Source organism: Pleurodeles waltl, chromosome 5 (assembly GCF_031143425.1).
Source record: "Pleurodeles waltl isolate 20211129_DDA chromosome 5, aPleWal1.hap1.20221129, whole genome shotgun sequence".
NCBI lineage: Eukaryota > Metazoa > Chordata > Amphibia > Caudata > Salamandridae > Pleurodeles > Pleurodeles waltl.
This window is the reverse complement of record NC_090444.1, coordinates 1,259,483,390-1,259,503,317: the sequence shown is the minus strand read 5'-3', so window position 1 is coordinate 1,259,503,317 and position 19,928 is coordinate 1,259,483,390.

Sequence of the window (19,928 nt, the reverse complement as noted above, 5' to 3'; positions counted from 1 at the left end):
CCAATCTCAATCAATGCAACAACAAATTTGAACACTATGACCAATGTGGCCACGGAAACAAAACTCCAATCTGAAAAGTTTCAAAGCTTTATCATAACCACAGAGCCAAAGTAATGTAAATTATGAGCAAAATTAAATTATACAAATAAAGGAAAACCCTAAACTGACCAAATCTACAAAACATATTTAATCTACTTAGTATCTACACCATTAAGCATTCCAACAGAATTACACATACTAACAAGGAAACAATTGGTGCAGCAGAAATAGATTTCATATTGTTTGATGAATACGTTATTTTCAAGCCAAGTTCACAGATCAATATATCAAATTAGATGCACAAGATTTAGGGGCTACCTACCACTATGGCAAATTAGGATAAGCACATGGGGACAGGCTAACATATGTGGGTATAAAGCAAAAATAAAATAAAGACAAAAATAATTTGGAAGAGTCATCTATCTCGGGCTAAGTTATTCTAACTATAAAAATAAAATAGGCAGGTGTCAAGATGCTAACTCTAATTGAAAAATAAGACAAAGGAACAAGCTGCATTGCATTTGAATATACCTCTCCAGGGATCAACATACAATTCATATTTGTCAGCAAAGCAATAATTCTTCAGCAAAGTCTGTTAGAAGCACCATCGGGGGAAAGTGAAGAAAAGGGGCTGCATTTGGAAATCAGGAAAGGTCCAAGGAGACAAGTTAACAGTTCAAGATTCAAAGGGCTCTGCTCCACACTTACTGGTCCATTCCCTACTAAAAATTACTCTGAGCAGTTTGATTGGCCAATTTGATGACTCCACATTACAAAAAGGGGCAATATCCAATAAAAATTAAAACACACATTGAATTTGCAACAACAATGAAGATTCCCAGGTCTGGGTGAAGTCATGTCTCCTTCCTTGTGACACTGGCAATAATTAGCAACTCTGTACCTCACTTGATACATTCCAACATCTTCCCATAGCTCTGATAGTTCCAATAGTTCTCATGTGACTGGACAGTTAAGCAATGGTGTCTGTCCTAGTCCCAAATCACCAGCTCTTCATGTACTATATTCATGGTCAGTGGGAGAAAAACTGACACATAATACAATAGGACTCCTTACTATTGATAAAACAAGTTAATGGAAACATTCATGTTAGAGGGAAAAATCATTAATCAGCATTTCATGTTACTGCAATATGACAACTTTAGTCTTAGTGATGCTAGCTCAAGAAATTCAGGGGTATATTTAAATGCCCCTAGCACCACCTTAGCACCTCCACAATGTCTAAAATGACCTTTTCCCGATGCCATATTTACAAAGTGGTACAATGCATGCATTGCGCTACTTTGTAAACCCTTGAGGCACATTATGCCTGTGCCAGGCATAATGGATGCAAGCGGGTGTTCCCCCATTGGGGGAGCGAAAAAATGCCGCAAGGAGATCCAAGAGATTTCCTTATACCATTTTTCTGGCACTTTTAACACCTGCTCAGAGTAAGCATTAAAAGGGGGCATATAATTATTTATAGCGGGCCTCTGTGTATTCTGTAGGAGTAGCGCCAACATTTTGGTGCTACTCCTGCAGAGTACATCAATAGAATAAAAAATGATGCTATTGCCCCCTTACAATACAAAGAAATAGAAATTGACTGAAAGTAGCATTATAGTTAGTGTGAGAACTTGGGTTGATGGGGTAGGTGGCCCCTGTTCAAGCAAAGGCCACAGTCCATATCAGGGTGAACCACAAAAAAACCTAAATGAACCTGTGCTTAACCCTTTGGTAGATTTGCATAAAAGAAGTCTGGCTTATCTTAAAGGCAATGTATAACGTATTTATGCAACATGCAAAAAACAATAAAGTGAAAACACAACACAAGAAAAATCCCAAATCTTTTTTGAAAAATAGAGTACATTTGAATAAGTTATTTGACACCAAAATGACAAAAATCAAATCAGTACAACTAGAATTGTGAATATTTACAGTTTAAGGTGAAAACTAGTGCCCAACAGATCAAAGCCCCAGCCTCAATATCTAGTCTCATGAGACAAGGTCAAAGTCATAAAACATGGCCAACCACAATGGAGCGGGGGTCAAATACAAGAAATGGATTGGACGCAGTTGGCTCTCACCTTTGGACTTAGAAGATATTCTGAGAAAAAGTTCTGCAAAGTTAAAGTTCAGCAGAGCAAGGTTGCAGGTGGTGTCCTAGAAAAAAGTTTCATTGTTGGGGAGCCACTAAATGAAGTCCCATGAAGATGTCTACATTTGAACTTAGTCACTTTTTTGGAAGTAGCCAATAGGAGTTCCAGGAGGCTGGATAACCCTTTAAAAAGGACCATTGAAGAGGATTTGCTGCTGTGCTGAAGAATATAATGTGAGCCGTTGCAAAGTCAGGCTTACCGGCAATGCACCTTTGGCGGATAGACAAGCAGGTTGAGTCTGATCTTCTCTTGTTCTCAGAGCAATTTTTAACCAAAACTTTTCCAAGTTTTGAATTTTGGCTATCGTGGTGCCTTTAGCACCATCACCAAGGGTCCAGATCTAGAGTGGCACCACTTGGAGGGGTAGGGCTCATGCAGGCAGGGTCCAGGTGAGGGTTCAAGATGGTGGAAGTCTTTTCTGTCCATGAAGCTCTGAACAGGAGACTGGCAAACTTGCCATTGGAGTCACTCTGATAGTCCTTGATTCAGGTGAAGAATCAGGGCTCAAGACACAGTCCAGGCCTCTGAGGGTTCAAGGCAGGTGCCAGGTAGCAAAGCTTTCAGGTACTAAGCAGTCTTGTGGAATACACAAGAGGCTAAAACAGAAGGGAGTTGTGTGAGAGTCCTTCTGCAGGTCCAGAAAGTGACCCAAAGAGTGGGTCTGAGCGTCCCAGTTTCATACCTGGTTTAGGAGAAGCTTTCTGAGAATTCCCTTTGAAGTCCTTGATGTTTACTGGGTCCCCTGCCCTGGCTTCAAGCTGGCTGCATGAACAATGTAAGAGTGACAAGTTATTTTTGTGACAGAAAGGCACAGCCTGTTCAGTTGCAAGAGGGGCTGTGCCCAGCTGGGCCTTCTCCTTGCAGGGAGTTGATGGCCCATCCAGGCAAACCTAATCCCTCTATCGTGTGACTGTCTTGGGGGAATAAACAAAAGTCCAATTGCCATCTACATCCAGTCATCTAACCCAGGAGAGGTTGCAGGCACCAAGCGCCGAATTTGCGTCGTTTTTTTCGACGCAAATTCGACGCTAAACTAACGCCAACTAACGCCATATTTATACTATGGCGTTAGAGGCGTATAGCGCCAAAGTTCCCGGAATGTGCGTCATTTTTTAGCGTGAACCCCTTCCTTGCGTTAATGATATGCAAGGGAGGCGTTCCCGTCTAAAAAATGACTCCCAGGCCTTTACGTGGTATTTATACTCCCGGGCAAAAGAGACGCCCGGGAGTGGGCGTGGCTAAAAACTGCGCATTTGCGCCGCTTTTTAACGCCTGGGTCAGGCATGGCGTTAAGGGACAAGTGGGCTCAAAATGAGCCCAGAGTGCCCTCCCCTGCCCCCAGGGACCCCCCCTGCCACCCTTGCCCACCCCAGGAGGACACCCAAGGCTGGAGGGACCCACCCCAGGGACATTCAGGTAAGTTCAGGTAAGTATTTTTTTATTTTTTTTTAATAATTTTTTTTGGCATAGGGGGGCCTGATTTGTGCCCCCCTACATGCCACTATGCCCAATGACCATGCCCAGGGGACAGAAGTCCCCTGGGCATGGCCATTGGGCAAGGGGGCATGACTCCTATCTTTACAATGATAGGAGTCATGTTGATGGGGGATGGGCGTCGATAAAAAATGGCGCAAGTCGGGTTAAGACGATTTTTTTGCCTCAACCTGACTTGCCCCATTTTAAGACGCCCTAACGTCATTTTTGCCCAACGCCGGCGCTGCCTGGTCTACGTGGTTTTTTTCCACGCACACCAGGCAGCGCCGGTCTGCTTGCGCCGGCTAACGCCATTCCATAAATACGGCGCCCGCATGGCGCTTCAGAATGGCGTTAGACGGCGCAAAATTTTTTGACGCTAAACTGCGTTAGCGCAGTTTAGCGTCAAAAAGTATAAATATGGGCCCAAATATTTTAGGTCAGGAAAATGCCAACTTTCTAAAAGTAGCATTTTCAGAATTGTATCTTAAAATACGACTTTACTATTATAGAGGATTTTTAATTACAATTTCTCGGACACCAAGCATGAAATGTTCACCTGTTCCTAATCAATAGTTAGCACTTATTAAATGTAATAAGGCAACCCAATTTTATCCTATGGGATGTTGCAGTAGTGGAAATGGAATTTAGGAGATTTTCACTACCAGGACATGTAAGACTTAAATATATTTGTCAACCTTTAAAACTACAATGCATTCTGTCCTATGGGGCACCTGGGCCTACTTTTGGAGTAACTTATAGGCAAAAAAAGGGGGGTTTCAGGTCTGGCAACTGGGTTTTATTGCCAAGTTGAACTGACAGAGTAAAACTGCATTCTGGCTGCAAATGCAAGCCTTGGACATATTTTAAGGGGCTGCCTAAATGGGTGGCACAATAAGTGATGTAGGCCCACTAGTAGGATTTAGTTTAGAGTCCTTGGGTATATGGTATACCACTCTACAAGGGGCATATAAGTAAATTATATATGCCAATTAGGTGTAAGCCAATTTTACCATGTTTAGGAGCGTGAACACAACCACTTCAGCACTGGTTAGTAGTGGTAAAATGCTAAAGTCCTAAGGCCCACAAAAATAATTTTTAGCAAAAATGGAGGGAAAGAGGCAAAAAGTTTTTTTGGGGGGGAGACCAGCCTAAGGCTGACAGATCTGTTAGAAATTATAACAGTATGTTATTTTACATTTAAAAAACCTTAAAAATTCACGGAAAAAGAAAGGTTGAAAGTGGTTTATAGTTATGAGAAAATGTCAGTTGAAACATATTGTTTCAAATTAACAAAACCACTGAAATGTATCAGTTATAGTTGTCAGAATCCCATTGAGAAGGCCACAAGGCCATAAGTCAAGCAAGAGCAATTGGGCCCGACTAGGATTGAGATCTTTTACTCCTAATATCCCAGGGTCTGACTTACTATGGTTCCTGAGAACCTAGGCCAAGTAACACTTCAGCACTTGACTGTCAGTGGTATGGTATGCTGAACAGTCCAAGGCTTCTCGAGAAGGAACATAGACAAAAGGGGAGGAGCACCGGCTCGCAACTCAAAATACGTTCCACAGTTGCAAAAAAGGATTGTCCGGACAAATACTTGCTTTTATGAAAAAAGGAGTATTTATATATGAACACAATGTGTAATATGTAATGTACAAACAATGCAGAGAGGGCCTCATCACGAATTTGGCGGTCTTTTTGGAAAACACTGCTGTAACGGCAGCCAAAAGACTGCCATGTTGGCCGTAAACCAACAGCATTATTAAGAGTCACACAATGAAGAACGCCAAAAAACAGCCAACATTCCGACACTGCCAGGACACTGGAGGGTGAGAAAGAGGCAGTCTCACTACCAGCTTGACAAAAACCTCCCACCAGATTACACACCACAAATCACCACAGCAGTTCTTTCACAGTTGAAAACCATTTGCGATACGAACCGCTGCGGTCAAAACCCAACACTGTCAGAACATAACACCACATTAGATAGTTTGATTACCCCACACCTGACACACATCCACACACCCAACAAACGGAGGTACTGCAATTTATAACACACCCATACACAACCCACAATCCTTTGCAAGAAAAACACCATTCACATTCACCGAGAACAGGAAAATATTGAGATAAAGCACCTTTACACAATAGGCACATATACACATCTCACTCATCACACACAACACAACTGCACACCCAACACTATACACACATCACAAGCACACAAAACCCTCAGCAACTACCTCACCCTCACAACGCAGCACCCACACCTCACCAAGTACACAGCACTTCACCCTAACACTCACAACACCCCCACACACTGTCTACACAACCACTACCATGTCCCACAAAAACACCCACGAATCACTGACGAGGGTCATGATGGATAAAATTGTCAGAGTAGAGCCACAACTGTTTGGAGCACAGGTCCAACAAACATCCATTCCCAGGAAAATGGAGTTGTGGGAAAGGATAGTCGACAGGGTCAATTCAGTAGGAAGCCATCCACACACAAGGGAGGACATCAGGAAGAGTGGAACGACCACAGGGAGAAGGTGCGTTCCATTTCATCAAACCACCAAATCGATGTGCAGAAGACTGGCGGTGGGCCCCCACCTGCTCCCCCACAGTTCACATGTTGGGAGGAGAAGGTCTTGGACACACTGCATCCGAAGAGCTTGACTGGAATACCTGGGGGACTAGAGTCTGGTAACTACCCACAACAGTCAAGTTACACATTTGTCCTGTTCTGCATGTCTCTTCACCACCCAAATACTCCCCATTTAACTAAATGTCACAGTATCCCTCCCACCTATTCACCTAATGCCCCTCTTCTGCATGCCACACCTCCACTCACCCCAACTTCCCTCATAGCCCTTGCCAATGGCACATAAACCACTGGCCAATAAAATCGTTACAACTCCCAGAATGCTCTAACCCACTATTGTTAAAACCTGGAATGTGCACAACAAATCCCATGTAATGCATGTACCACTAAAGTACTAGCAACACCATCTAGATTGTACCAATGAGGACCAGTACATGGCAATGACAGCAATGCAATGGCACACACACAATAGCAACCAAAGCAAAATACAGTTACAGCTCAGTGACCATTCAAAATGACCACGGATACAATATCCAAACCCAGAAAGAGACCCACCCGGGTTGGAGAGTAACATGGCAGAGTCGATGTACATGCACAACATCCAGATACTTGGACTATTTCTTACCTTTGCATACCCACATATTGTGTTCCCACTAAAATACCATTGTGCATTGTGCAGCTTTTATGTGTGACCTCTAGCAAGCCTGACCATTCACAAGGTAACAGAGCTGAACAGTCATGTCAAATATCAGACTAAACCAGAACCCATCTGCAGTGCAAACTGTACCAAAATTGTATGGCAAGTCCCAACATGGACAATGGAGACCAAGTCACTGAGTAGTATGTACAACAAAGGTGTGCTGTGCAGCAGCTGTCAATGTCATTGCACTGAATCAAGTTAAGTCACTGTTTGCATCTCACAAAGTTGTGATCAAACACACAGCCTAACGTCCACTCTCTGTCTCACTTCCCTCACAGGTAACCCTGCCATAGCTACCATGGAGTGGATACCAGAGACTGCCAGTCCCTCTCAGGATGATGGCTCCAGTGTGGACAACATGCAAGGATGACTGGACAGTGATGACCAACCTGGCACATCTGGGACACCTGGTCAGTTAACGAGTCCCAGTCTTACCATGCCCACATCAACCCCTCCCACCCCTGGGGCATCCACATCACAGCCAACCAATCGTCCCCAAACTTGTGGCCCAAGGACTGATCAATCAATTGTGTGCCCACAATACAGGGACCTGAGTTTATCCTTGACACCCCTGACAATGATTGTCCTGCTAATACGGGGAGTGGGCACACTGTGCCAGTGGCACAGGCACCTTGGGGTAGAGTGCATGGGAGAAAAGCTGGGGGCCTCAAAGGGACTCCACTGACCAGGAAACCATTTCCCAAGTCCGGGGAGCATACCAATCTTCCCAGGACATGTTATGCCAAATAACTACCATGCTGGGGTAAAATCAAAGTCTGCAGAGTCATGCAGCAGAGGCAGGCACATACTGTCACCATGGCTTCCATTGCAGGGCTACTGAGGGACATCAACACCACTGTCATTGGTCTTTTTAGACAGCATCTGGCCCATCTACATCTGTGGCAGCTTGTGGTATGGAGGCCCTGCCTGGGGAACCACAGGCCTCAGACACCCCTCCCTCTGTAGCTGAACAACCTCCCGCAAACCTGGACGCCCATCCAGACATCCAGCTGGAGCACATGCCAAGACCAAACCCACTGCCAGGAAGTGACCCTCTCCTGATTTGTCTCCTGTGTGTGCGACTGATACACCATCTTGACTGTTCTGAGTCATTACTCCATTTTCCCATGGACACTGGACCTGTGCAACCAACTGCTGTAGCAGCTACCCAATGAATCCACCTACCATGACCTCACTCATCACCTTTTTATTGATCAATGCACCTTTAGTTTGGCTATCACTATAATTACATGCACAATAAATCACCATTGAACAGAGATACTGTATATGTGTCTTTAATACAACACAACATCAACAATTGTCATGCTTGCAAACTGTGGTCTGGGCATGTCCCCCCTGAATTGAACAGCCAGTGTAATGGACATCAGATGGAGACACACTCAGCAGGAGACACATTACTACAGAAATTTCGAAGGCCAGATGTAAGTGAGTGTGAAATACAGAGTAACAGCAGGGTATAGCCAGTATTCCAATCTGCAAATAGAGCATGACTGAGAATATCATCAGGATGTAAGGCATGGTGGCATACTAAGGACACTTACAGGTAATAAAAGTCAAGGCCATGGAAAACTACCTACCAAGCAGGGTCACCCTGATAGGAACTATACATCACCAGGTACAGGATCTTCACATTAGCTACATAGGCATGTATCCCATGGAACACACAAAGAGCATCACAGGGGAACACAGTACATAAACCAGGCACTAGAATAGTCCTCATAACTGAAGGGTTGTCACTTCCCTTTGTCAGTATAAAGTGACCTGCAACTTGGACAGCAATATCAGTATACAAACACAGCTAGGTCCCAATATCTTCACTAGGTACCCCACCCAATGTGAAGCCACAGGGAAGGATGCTAACAGCACAAATGGGCCATGTACTGCAACTGACACATAATACACCAATGAAAATCCCCCACCCCCACTGGTACAAGGAAGGGATGAAGCTGTCACAACCCCACTTGTATAAAGGAAGTACTAACAAGGTACAACACACTCTACCTACATGCATATTATCAACTACTGGCTGGTTCTACTATCATGTTTGTCTGCAAATAGCAGTGCCTATTGACAATTAATACATCAAGCATAGGTTGCAGAGCCAAGCAGCACATGGCTACATCAGTGAGTTGAAGGAAAAGAGCATAGGAGAAATCAACAAACATAACTCAATACTGATTGGACCATTACAGAAGTGTATGTCAGGATCTGATATCCACAAAATAGCTGAAGTAATTATACTGTACACTTTACTAACTATCAGTCTGCATCCACAACTCACATATAGGCATTGGCACACATGACATCACCACTGATGAAGCTAGAAGGGAAGTGTAAAGGCAGCCATCTATTACAAGTTGTGCTCATTCTACATATCATATGCTCCACTTCATATACTTGTATGTCAGTTGAAGTGCTGATTGATGAGATCTGCCCTAGAGTCACTGGCTCCTTCTTCCTCAGCCTCTTCATCACTTGCCATGTCACCATCTCCGGCTACAGGTCTAGCTGCCTCCCACTCATCTGCTATTAATGGTATCAGACGTCTTAAGGCTAGATTGTGGAGCATGCAACAGGCAGATATTATTTAGCTTACCTTTTGGGGTGAGTAGAAGAGGGCTCCTCCAGATCAGTCCAGGCGCCTGAATCTTGCCTTAGGAAGCCCAAATGTATGCTCAATTACAAGCTTTTTCCTCCCATGGGCCTCATTGTAATGGAGTTCAACGGGCGTGGCTGGGTATCTCACTGGTGTCAACAGCAACGTATGGTTTGGATAGCCGGAGTCACCCGTGAACACAAAGGACAACAGCTCCAATATTGTATGTGGTACTGGGAAGATGTTGATGACAGGAGACATAACTCACAGACACACACAACAATAATGACTTACCACGCAGCCAGGCCCTCTTTGTTTGCAGTCGTGCTATCAGATGTAGGTCATTGTTGTTCCACATGATGTAGGAATCATGCACAGATGCAGGAAACTTGGCTGTGATTTGTGAAATGTACTGGTCCGCAATACACACCACCTGTACATTGATTGAGTGGTAGTTCTTGCTGTTCCTATACACCTGTTCATTGGCACTGAGAGGTACCAGGACTACATGGGTGCTATCAATGACTCCTACCATATGTGAAATGTGTCCCATTTCATAAAAATCTGCCTTCATGTAGGCCAAATCTTCTCAGTGCGGAAACCTGATGTAGCTGTGTGGGTGTTTCCACAATAAAGACAGTGCATCCTTCAACACAAGACTGAACATGGGCTGTGACATCCCAGCTGTTAAAGCCACTATATTCTGAAAGGACCCTGTGGCCAGTAAGTGTAGCACTGACAAGACTTGAACGATGGGAGGTATGCCTTAGGGATTGTGAATTGCAGGCAACAGTTCTGGTTCCAACTGAGTACAAATTTCAATGATGGTCACACAATTCAGATGATATGTCTGTAAGACATCCCTGTCCTCCATGGTTTCCAGGTCTTGTGGTGGACGGTACACTGGTGGGTGTCTCACTCTCCTCATAGCAGCATTACTATGTTGAGAGAAGGGAGTAACTATGAGTTATGCTGTATTCACACATCTATTACACATTGCATATTACCTGACACCTAACATATGTAGAGGGTGCGTAGAGCTTCTGACATACACAGTCCACCCATTTATATTCACTGATTCCTGCCTCATTGCTGCACATTGGCCTACATGCTAATTGGAATGTATTAATGAGACTAATGTGAGTGTACAAGTGTGTAACACCTAGCTGTCCTGCACTATTCACACATAAATATTGTAAACTACCTATATCTACCTGTGGCCCATGTACCTCAGATTCGCTATACATAGTTGTCCCCATATATATTCCCTAATCACGTCATTAAGTGAATATATGACCAAGATGTTGCACATACATGATGGCACTACATACGTGAATACTGCTTTTAGGGTGGAATAGGTGTATGACACAGATAAGTAAACACATCCATTGCAGAAATGTACACACAATGGCAGGTGCCTGATCTACTGTACTGGACAGGTGGAAGTGACCTGAGACCACCGGCAGAAGCCATAATGGTGGTAGGTGGTCGCAACCGTCGTGCAACTTGCCATTCGATAACATTGTTGTCTTTGGAAGATTAGGCCAATGGCAATGACTGCCGGCAGTGACAGTTCTGTATGTGGCAGTCGATACCCCTAAATAAACAGTGTCCATTCCCAAGTCTAGCCCTTCCATTTCCAAGACCTCCCCTGCCCTCCTGCAAGATCCCATGTCCCTCCCCGCCAAGAATTTGACGTCTCCTAAGGTTCCCAACCCTCCCCTAAGCCTTGACCAAAGACCTCCATCCATCCCAAGTCCAAACCCAAGGATCCCCCTCCCAATCCAAAGCCCAACACCACTCCCTTCTGTCCCCCCCAATCCCTGAGGTACCTGCCTGCCCCATTGATACCCCAGTGGAGGTTACATGGCAGTCAGAAGTCAAGTTGGGGCATAGACATGTGCATTTTGTGCATTTAGAACATGGGCATTTTTGACTGGCCTATGGCCTTTGTACACATTTTTATTTATTTATTTTAGAAGTTTATTAATGATGAGTGCCAACCTGTTGTTGGTTCAAAGGTAACATCTTTGTCCTGCATTTCTTTTCTTAAGACAGTTTTGCTATTGACTGATATAGTTTGTGTGAACACATTTGTGTGTGAGAGGTGGTTGTGCTACCAGTTGTGTCTGGACTGCGTGTGTGGTTGTGTGCATTGGCATTTGTCCCCCTCAATGATGGGTGGGTTGTGTAATGGGCAAGTGTATGTTGGGGACTTGTAATTGTGTTGGTATTGTGAGGTGTTGGTGTTGACATGTGAAATGTTCGGAGTTGTGTGCATTTGTGTGGTTATACTGTGTACGTGTGTGTGTGTGTGTGGATTGGTATGTGTGAATCATTGTGATGTGTGTTTGCAGGGTATGTGTCATGGCTCATTGTTTTAATGTCTAATTGTGTGTAATGGTGTGTACTTGTCTCTAGCGTTGTTGGGTTGCATGATAGAATTGTGATGTGGAAGTATGTAGTATGTATTCTTAAGTGTGCTTTTTTGTTGTTGCAGTAGTGGTGTTGTGTCATTTAGTGTTGTGTGTGAGTGTGCTGTGCTGTGTATCTGGGTGTTGCTGTGTGTCTTTTTGCATGTGTGTGTGTGACAGACGTAGTGTGTGTAATTGTGTGTGTATGTGTGTGTGTGTGTGTGTGTATGTATTTGTGTGTAAGTGTGTGTGGTAGTGTGAGGTAACGTGTGTGTGTTCCCCTCACCAGCAGTTCCAGGTGTGTATGTTGTGTGTGCATTGGTCCTTTGACATTTCACTTCTGTGACAGGTAAGGGTGTGTACTCATGGTTGGTGTCGTCATTGCTGGTTCTGGAGTAGTTAGGTGAGCAGGAACAGCGGGAACACATGTGGTTCTGTTTCCATGGCGACTCCGGACGAGTATGTCTTCTTGGAGGTGAGTGTCTCCTTTTATAGAGTTGGTTTCCGCAAGGGTTTCTGTGGTGGTACGACTGTGGCAGAAACCTTGGCGGTGTTCAGCCTCAATCTGTCCAGCAGAAACATGGTTTCCCCTGGTGTGAAGGTGGCTACCGTCATCTGCGGCTTAACCTCTCTGGCGATGCCAGCAGTGCTTTTGCTGTATTCTGTTGGGAAGACCGCCATGGCCACAATATGGCGGTCTTCTCTGCTGGCCTGTTGGCGGTATGACTGCCAACATGGCGGTCCTAAGACTGCCAAGCTCGTAATGACTCCCACAGTGTTCTGAGTTCTGGGGGTCTAGTCAGGTGAGATCCTGAGCCCTACTCCCTTCTTGCTGGTGGTAGTTGTTATTCCCAATTCACTATAGGTGACATTCAAGTTAAACCCCACTAGTAGTTTGAGGCTCTGGAGTTCCAGTTTGAATCTTTATTAATGACAAAAGTGTTCCAGTACTGAAGTGTTATATGGTAGGTATGATCCCCCAGGGCTGTCTTGCCCCTAAATCAGCCAGCTGGATGCAAATTGCAGGAGTATCAGAGCACAAACCCTTTGTGAGTGCTGAAGCTGAAGTGGCTGTCTCCAGTAAGTTCTTCACACTCAGCCAGGGAGGGCAGTGGTGGGATGTTCTTAAGTTCCTCTTCACGTAGTCTTTCAAAGGCAGGAGATGGAGGGTCTTCGATACTCCTACGATGCTGGTAAATTTCCTGAAATCCTTCCCACAGGTGAGAGAGTGAGACTTTCCTGGTGCTGGTCCTCAGTCAGGGCTTGGGGCTGCTAAGCTGACCACGGCAGCCTCCTCAATACAACAGCCACAAGCAGGCTATGCTCCTTGCTTGGTCCCTGTGGCACCCTTGCAAACAGGGTCACTATCCTCACCCTGCACATCGGCTGCTGTGTCTGGTCTGTACAACAGCAATTTTCATAGCAGCCCCACCTGGCATATGAGGTCACGGACTTCCTAATGTACCCAGGCTATGGCCTGATTGGCACAGCAGCAATCTTCACGCTGACCCTGCCTGGCATACAGGGTCTTTGACTTCACTTCACACATGGGATACGGCACAGCAATCTTCACAGCAGCCACACTGGTATACAATATTGGTGACTTCAAACCTGAATGCATGCAAATTCAAGTCAGTGCAGCGAATTGTATAGATTACTTCACAGCAGCCCTCCTGTGACATGTGTGGGTTGCCCACTATTCTCTGCACATGGGAAATGACCTGATTGATGCAGTAGCCGTCTCCTCAGAGCTACCTACAGGGATCCAAACACCAAGGTTCACCACTGGACCTTGCACCCTCCAACATTCTCCTCTTCCTCACAGGGCATATCAGGCAGGCATTGGTGCTCCAGGCTCCATGGACAAATTGTCTTAGATTGCCTGGCTGATCTCCCCTCACCCAGCTGGGAGATTGGTAGGCGTTGGCCCCCATTATTGGCCACAGTAAGAAGTCTTGCAGAGCTTCTTCTTCTCGTATAGCCTGACCGGCAGCTTGACAGTTGACAATTTTAGGGGCCTCTGACTCCCCTTCTTACAGCCCATTTTCAAACACCAATGTGATTTAGAGTCTGAATCTTTGAAGATTATCTTGGGTTTCTCAGTTTTTTTATGTGGCCCCTTCTTTGCCCTGCACTTCTTCCAGAAAGCTATCTGTCACAGCATAATCTCATAGCTCCACAACACAGGCAATGGAAGTGACTAGAGGTTCACATCTGGATTTCAGCCACAGGGATATATGTATCAAAATGTTACCCCAGGGTCTCAGTTCTACTCTTTATGATTTTCTCATCAGACCATCACCTTCCTGAGCCTAGGTCCCACCCCAGTAACCTGTCTGTGAATTGAAGAGCACCCTTTGAAGTGTATGGGCAAGCCTGGCCCTCCCTTCCTCCATTGTGTCCCACCCTGCTCACAGACATTCAGCAATTCACAAATCTGTCTGGGAGGGATTCCTCTATCTTCTTATGTTCCTCTTTTTAGCCCTGAGACTCCAAAAATGGAAATCATAATCCTTCATGTATTGTACCATTCACATGCACACATACATCCTGCATATCCTTCTAAAATACAAGTACTGCACAGCACAACATTTTTCATGAACTGTATCACTCAAGTATACGCACAAACAGCACATGCATATACCATACACACACTTCACAACCATTCACCATCCCTGTATTGTACCAGAGGCACAAATACATCCAGCACATGTATAACACACTCCACAGCACTATACACCAAACTAATGTTGCCCATGGTGAGTCAAGAACACAGCAGCGGAAATTTAAATAAGTGGGCCTGTAAGCCTCACTCCAGTGACACAGATAAAAAGCCTGTTCACTACTACTGATCACTACACAATATGCTGCCACCAATGCACTCCTGGCAAAACTTTGTCCGAGAGGGGGCAACATACAAAGATAACCTCACCAGATGCGAGTACAAATAGATTGCAAAATGTTCTGCTACAACTTTTGGTTTGAATACTTCAGATGAATGAAACTAATTAATTTGAGGTCTGCCCATCTGTGTGGTATTGCATTATGTAAGGAATCTAATTGTAATCATGTTTTATTTTTTATCTTGAGCAGTTCATTTTGTTTTGCCCATGATATTATATTTGCAGATAGAAAGACTTCTTTTATTGGCACTTCTTTCTGTTGCCTTACTGTTTTTCTGGTATGTTCAGTTGTATGACTTAGCTGTTGAGGGTTCACAAGCTGATTAATCAGCAGTTAAGCTCCGTTATCATTTGTTTTCTCTGTGCAACCATCTTAATCCAAACAAAAGGTCTTTGTGTAAAATTTTGTGTGGAAACATAGCATCTTGAAACAATATTGACTGCATTTGGCATAATTTCATTTTAAATTGTTTCATTAATTTCATGGTTCATAGAGTTGCCCTCCCACATATCATACAAAAACCTGTGCAATATGATGACCCTTCTCTGGATTAGGTCCTCTTCCCAAGAGGATATCATTTAAAATCTGAATCACTCTCTTCCGAATGGTGGATCCAAGTCATGAGCATAGACCACCTTTTCTTTTTAGTACACTTACGAACTGAAGTTTTTTTAAAGCCTCTCTGGCTTCCACATTTTTGCAATTCTTAAGGACACATGCTGTCAGTAGGATTCAGTTCTTCCTTACAGCCTAGTTGCTCAATTTACCATACAAGCAGTGAGTATTACCACCACAAATGCATGCTATCTACAGCTTAACCCTTTTTTTATATGAGATTTTGTTTCATATGGTGCTTTGCAATTATTATTGACACTCTGAGGAATGGCGAGTTCCTTGTTTCTTTCTCCTGGTTGGTTAACTTGAAGCCACTCAATCCTCAATTCATCCAGATTTTAAACTTTATGTGCTGCCCTGTGTTACTAAATTCTTTTTAAATGTTCTAAAATAAATCCCAATATATTCCCAATTTGGGGCCTTTTACTTGTATATAAAAAATGTTTTATTTGCAGATTCAGGACTGGGAATTTCCTCCCCCTGTAAATTGCAAGTATTGTTACATCACTTTGTCACTATTCCACCTTTTTTTAAATTAAAATCCTCATGGTTGTACCTTCATTTATCTATTGCAGGGATGGATCACTGACATATTATTGATTTAAACAATATTGATTCCTTAAAGTAACCGAAAAAATATTAATTACAAAAATATTGTCTTCCTATACTTAACTAATAAAAATATAAATATCACTAACTAAAATATTGTTTTGAAAAATATATATTTTTTCTTATCTCATTAACAGAATTATCAGGCACAAAACAATTCTGACCTTTAAATAAACATATAAATACACACACGCCTTAACTTAAAATTTCAACTACCCAAATAGCAGCAAAACTCAATAGTTTTACAGCAAAAACATACAAATAACATTTTACATGAAAAGAAATTAAACTTGGCCTTCAAAAACAAATCCTTATTCTAACAACAATACAATTGTACATTATTAAAATAAATATAAAACAAAATAAAACAGGAAAATGAATCAAAACATCAAAATATTAATACTAGCAAGTATATAATGATAAACCTTCAACAAATAAACAAAAGTAGTTACATATATAAATAAATCAAACACCCAATTAAAACAAACATTCCACTAGATACAAATTAACATTACAAAATACCAACTAATTAGCATTCACTGTAAAAGGTAATAACTGAAAGAAATTAAACTAAAAGAGCATTACCAACAAAATCCTAATACAAACAAAATTAACCCATACAATCAAGCAATATATTTCATTAACAGTATGAAAAGCACACAAAATGTAACAAATTACTACTCCAAAATCTACAAAAGCTGTCTGAAGACGGAACTCTGGTGTTTATTCCAAACCACACCTATATACTAAAGAGGAGAATTCTATACAACTACCTTCTAGAGTAAAATACTAACCTATAGACTAATTAATTTTGAAACAGTAATTAACTTTAAAATAGTAAAATGAAAGCTCTACTACTTTGTATGTCTTTTTAATATAGATACTGCAAAACAATTACTGCAACTTCAAGAAAAGAACAGAAATCAAATCCCTAGACAAAGACTAGCAAAAAAGTAAGTTATTTAAATCATTTGCTAAACCCAAACTCATCTAAAACAGCTATAAACTGTGGGGCTTATTTACAAGTCCCTTGCGCTGCGGGTGCATCACTTTTTAAGACTCTCCGGGGGCACAGAGTACAGACCCATATCTATGAAACAAGACAAAGCCACTTTGCATGGCTTTTCATTGCTCGTAGATATGGTATAAGGCAATGCAGTGCAAGTAGCTGTGTTGCCGTACTGTGCATCAGGGGGCGTTCCCTTGGTATTGGGTGGATTTTTCCACGCAACACCCATGGGTTTTGACACATTCCCAAATTTACAAGGATCAGTAAACCTGGGAATGGGACAAAACTGTAAGCCTCCCCTGGGAGGCGCAACACAGAGAAATAGCTTTATTTCTCCTCATTCATTGTTCCTCTTCCTATATATGCGACATTCTGCAGCACACATAGAAAGATGAAAAGCCCCATGGATTGTTTTGTGCATGAAGATTCCCCTTCCTGCACAAAATAATTCTGCCAATAATGCAGACACCATTGCACCATTGTGTAACAGTGTCTGCGCTGGCGCTAGGCACCAAATTGTGCACCGGTGCTGGCTGAAAGGACAGGAATGCACCCTATCTCGTAAATATGGTGCATTACTGCGCTTTTGAAATAGGAATAGGGCAGTACAGCACAAATACTTGTGCTGCTGCCCTACGCCAATTCTCTGTAAATATACTCCTGTACTCCCCCAACCTCTACTAACGACCATCAGAAAAACGTTCAAAATAAAACAAAACCCTTTTTTTCTCCATCTGGAAAGGAAGCACCTGTCTCACACTACAACAGACATGTAAGTATAAAATAGAAAATGAAACAGATACTTTTGCATGTTAATGATAAAGGGATTATGCATTTTTTAACAATTAATTATGTATGTTATTACACTATTGTTAAACAAATGACAGAAAGAGCAAGGCATATCACATGACATAAAGAAAAGGAAATACTCTCCCACATGGGCTACACTTCTAGTGAAGAAAGCACAAGCACAGAAACAGTCAACTGGAAATCTACTAAATATTACTCTAATTCATGCTATAGGAGGGCCACCACAAAACATGGCATTGCAATGAATGTAAAGCAAACACAGCTATCCCTCAAAAGTCACAGAAATCAAAGTAAGATGTTCTTCATGATTTAAGACAAGCAAGCACTAGTTCCAATGAGTCCACAACTCAGATATTAAAAGATGTACTTCTCAAAGACCCCGACCACATCAGAGGCCCATCACCTTTACCCACCTTAAAGCTTTTTCCAACTTAAAGCACTAAGTGGCATATTTATACCCCATTTGCACCGAAGTTGCACCATTTTTGTTAACACAAATGTGCCGCAAAACTAACTCTGTATTTATATTGTGATGTTAGACCCGTCTAACGTCAAAATATTGGAGTTTGCACCATTTTTTAGATGCGTGAACCTACCTTGCATCAATGAAATGCAAGGTAGGCGTTCCCATCTAAAAAATGGTGCTAACCCCATAGCCCCAAATTTATCTCCCGTGCTAAAATGATGCACAGGTGGGAGGAGGGGCTAAATAATGGTGCAAAGCTTGCTTTGCACCATTATTTAATGTCTTTGTTAGGGGACCTGTGGACCCATTTCCATGGTTAAACACCATGGAACGGGTCCACAGGTACCCTCCTCAAGCCCCAGGAACACTCCCACCCACACCAGAGGGACACCGAAGGATGGGGGACCCCATCCCAGGTAAGTAGGGTACGTATAGGTAAGTGATTTTTCTTTTAAATTAAAGTGCCATCGGAGGTCAACTTGTGACCCCCTGCATGGCACAGAGTGCAATGGCCATGCCCAGGGGACACTGGTCCCCTGTGCTGGCCATTGGGGTGGTGGGCATGACTCCTGTCTTTTCTAAGACAGGATTCATGTGGTTTGGATGGTTTTGCGTCAGAAAATGATGCTAGGCTGATTAGAGTCTTATTTTTTTACTCTAACCAGCCTAATGTCATTTTTTGGTGCAAAACCCCCTTCTCCCATACTACCAGCCCCACCTGGCTAGCATAATTTTTTATTACACTAGCCCACCTTTTGCACCAACTTTTGCCATTCCATAAATAAGGCACTCAGCTGGTGCTCAGGAATGGCGCAAGTCGGTGCTAAACATTTTAGTGCAAAACTGCGATAGTGCAGTTTTGCACCAAAAAGTATAACTATGCCCCTTAGTAGCATGCACTAAGAAAGCCACCAGTATTAGCCCTCTTGCCCCTTGATGATACCTCAATATACAAATTCCTGAACACTTAACCATCAAACAAAATGAGCAACCCTTCCTCCTATATTATAACTTAAACAACAAAAAATTTATAGTAATATTTTCTACCACATATAATTTACTGGAATTAACACAATGTCAAACATTGATAAAGGAAGGCACATTCAAAATGTGCCCCAAACCATTCACTCAGATATTAAAATATGTACTTCTCAAAGACCCCGACCACATCAGAGGCCCATCACCTTTACCCACCTTAAAGCTTTTCCTAACTTAAAGCACTAAGTGGCATATTTATACCCCATTTGCACCGAAGTTGCACCATTTTTGTTAACACAAATGTGCCGCAAAACTAACTCCGTATTTATATTGTGATGTTAGACCCGTCTAACGTCAAAATATTGGAGTTTGCACCATTTTTTAGATGCGTGAACCTACCTTGCATCAATGAGATGCAAGGTAGGCGTTCCCATCTAAAAAATGGTGCTAACTCCATAGCCCAAAATTTATCCCCCGTGCTAAAATGATGCACAGGTGGGAGGAGGGGCTAAATAATGGTGCAA